The following is a 3,545-nucleotide window of genomic DNA, read 5'->3' as shown; positions in this document are numbered from 1 at the left end:
CTACAGAGCTAGTTCTAGGACAGGCTCCAAGCCACAGAGAAACCCTGTCTTGAAAAACCAAAAGAAAAAAAAAAAGAAAGAAAGACAAAAAAACAAAATAGGATCTCATGAAGTCAAGGCTGGCCTTGAACTTTTGATCCCTCCACCCCACCTCAATAATGCTGCTAGGGTTATAGACTTGAACACAATGCCCACTTGACTATCTTTCCCAGGCAGGGGAGACGCCACACTCAGCACATTTCCCTACGGCCTGACATTCTCCTGGAAGGAGCTGTCTGTGTGCCCAGGAGTCCATAACCAACCAATTCCTGTCCTCTACCTAGTCGGCTAACACTGGGGCTTTGTGGGCATATCCCAAAGGAAGGTCGTTCCCTGCAGGGCTCCCTGTGTGTCTGTCTGGAGACCCCACTGTGGGGCACTGGGTTCTGCCTTGGGGACTGAAGGGGAATTCCTGACTATGAGAGGACCCTTGTAGTGTGGGGTCTCTAGTGGGAAACAAGCAAGTGAGATACTGGGCTCACTTCATGTGACCCAGGCCTTTGCTGGTGGCAGATGTTCCATGGCTCCTGACTAAGCCACTAGGTGACATACCAGACAGAATACAGACGGACAAGAGTCAGGGCAGGCCTGGCATAAATAATCTCCTGACATAGACTTTGCTGCTCCTAGGCCCCCTACCCACTGATCACACCCTGCCCTAAGCCTCCATACTTGCCACTTCCCCTGTCCCTCCAGCCCCGACCCCAGCGTCTTGGGGCCCTGTGTTCTCCAGGCTCCATCTGCTTTCCTATTCTGGCTCTCATACCAGCTCTATCTGCGTGGTCCTTGGCACATCTGGGGAGGCTGGGGAGCTGGGCCTGGGCCTGCTACATTCCTGCATACCTCCCTGGGGCTACTGTGCAGCCACCTCTGAGAGCAAGGGGAGGTACAGGGAGCTCAGGGCTGCAGTTGCTGCTGCACAGGAACCTGGATGCAGCCCAACTGTGCCCCAGGACTCTCAGCTGTGTCTGCTTGATCCGTGGACCCCCATCATTGCCCCGTCTCACAGTCTAACAGTGAAGGGGCACCTGGAGAAGGCCTGAGGGTTTGACACCAGACGCTCTGACAGTGGGGATCCAGCAGACATTCAGGAATTCCCTCACAAGACTGGATTCTCTGAGGTCTAGCCAGCCACTCTGTACCATAGGGTCATTCCTTCCCTGGAGCTATAGGACTCAGGTTTTCTAGATGAGTCCTGACTGGGGCACAATTTTGTGGGAGACAGGAGAGCTCTCTGCTCTTTGTCTGTTGATGGGATGAGCCAGAACTCAGCAGAATGAATCTTTCAAGGTCTGGAATATAGTTCAGTATAAAGTAGGTACCTAGCACATGGTGAGACCCTTGGCGGGGTGGAGTGGGGGAGGAAGTGGGTAGGGACCCCAGGTTCTCCCCACCCACACCTCAGGAAACCTTGAGCAAGGCACGGGAGGCATCGGTAACTGGTTCTTTCTTAAATGCAGCTTCATGGTTTCCATCCACGGCCAGAGAGCCCTTGGGGGCTACCTCTCCCTGGCACTCCTGGACGTGTGTGTGTTGGGGGGTGTCCACTATTACTTTCTGATCCCTCTATTCCACCGCACTGTCTGTGGTGCAGTTTGAGGAGTAGGAAGTCTCAGTTATGATTTTGTGATGTTTCCTCCCTGGCATTCCTGGGCCACAGGGTCCCTGGTGGGGGATGGGTTGGGACACGGAAAGCTGAGTGCATGCTGGATCTCAGCTATGGCAACCAACCCCTCAAGCTCCTAGACTGAGGCTGGGCCAGGGTGGCCCAGCTGCCCCCAGCCTGCTGCCCTAGCATGAGGAGGACTGAGGTTTCTGCTGGAAGCGGTATTTCTGGGCTGAGGTTGTCAGGAGAGTGCGAGTCAGTATGACTCTGTCCTCTCCGTCCCTGTGCCCCTGAGGCTCTGCCTCAAGACTCATGGCATCTGAATTTGTTGGGGCTGGGGCGGGGGACTGAGATGGCACCCCTTCTCATCAGGATCTGTCTGCAGGAATCTCAGGGGCAGCTGTGTGTATGCACCGTGTTGTATCTCCGTGTCCAAGGAGCGGACGGCAGGCTGACTACACTGAGCCCAAGCCTTCTCCTTTCTCTCTCCCGGAATTTTAAGAAAAGGAGAAAAACACGTAGATGAAAGCAAAGCAGGTTTTCCATCTTGTCGAATTCCCAACGGCCCCCCACTAATTACAGCGTGATAATGGAAGGTTCAGGGGACATTTCTTCCTGGTGGCCAAGATTATAATCTGCAGCCTTTGTCTGAGCACGGGACATCTGCAAAGGTCACACTGTCAGGCTTCCCCTGTGTGGCTTTCTGGGTAGGAGTGGGGGAAGGCCACCCAAGCTCTCAGGCCCCACTTGGAAAGACAAAGACTTGCATCCTCTGGAACACAGCAACCTCCCACCCTCTGGGCCTGGCAAGGGCTTGCACCTTAACACCCCTGCAGAGAAGGCTGTTTAGGGCCCAATTCCCACTTCATTTGGAGGCCCACAAAGTTGGGCCCCAAGGTCCTAGGCATTGCTTCAGACCAGCAGGATGGAGTCTGAAGGGTTAAAGGTGCGGTCACTCTGTCCTCTTCTTCCCAAAGCACAGGGCACAGCCAGTGAGCAAGTGCACAGGGCAGCAGCCAAAGTCACTGGAAATGTGCTCAGTTTACAGAGAGGTTAGATGTGGGTGTCCCTACGGGGACGGCAACGGTAGAATCAGTGACCTGTGTGGTTAGAGCAATTTCTTTCTTTCTTTTTTTTTTTTCAGATTGGATTTTTTTTTTAAGATTTATTTATTTATTATGTATACAACATTCCTTCCATGTATGTTTGTATGCCAGAAGAGGGCACCAGATCTCATTATAGATGGTTGTGAGCCACCATGTGGTTGCTGGGAATTGAACTCAGGACCTCTGGAAGAGCAATCAGTGCTCTTAACCTCTGAGCCATCTCTCCAGCCCCCTAGAGCAATTTCTTAAGCTTCAGTTTCTCATCTATAGCCGCTGGGGGAGGACCCACCAGTGCAGCTGGGGTGGAGGTGGGCTAGGCGGGGAGAGGATGTTGGGGACATCTTGGGGTGGACTGTGGACTGTGCAGGACACCTACAGGGCCCTAGCTGGGGGTGTAAGGGCGGAGACTAATGCTGGCTATCGTGGTGAGCAGAAGAGGCCCTGCCAAGCGAGGGCCAGTCCTAGAGAGGTGGACCTATGCTGGTCAGCGTCCCATTACTGTGCAGTACATCCTGGATTACCAACCTGAAGGGTTTGTTTTTGGCTCCTGGTATCAGGGGGTTCAGTCCATGGCCACTTGGCTTTGTTGCCTTGGCCTTGTGGGGTAAAGTCAGTCATAGTGGACCCCGAGACAAACGGCATGTGCAGCCATGCTTGGCTTTTTATGTGTTCTTGGGATTTGAACTCAAGTCCTCATGCTTAGTACCAAGGCCTCTTACCTGTTAAACCGTCTACCCGGGCCCTATTATATTTATTTATTGACTCATTCATTCATTCATTCATTCATTCATTCA

This window comes from Microtus ochrogaster, chromosome 7 (genome assembly GCF_000317375.1).
Source record: "Microtus ochrogaster isolate Prairie Vole_2 chromosome 7, MicOch1.0, whole genome shotgun sequence".
In the NCBI taxonomy this organism is placed as follows: domain Eukaryota; kingdom Metazoa; phylum Chordata; class Mammalia; order Rodentia; family Cricetidae; genus Microtus; species Microtus ochrogaster.
The sequence above is the reverse complement of the archived record's forward strand: the minus strand, read 5'-3'. Positions refer to the sequence as shown.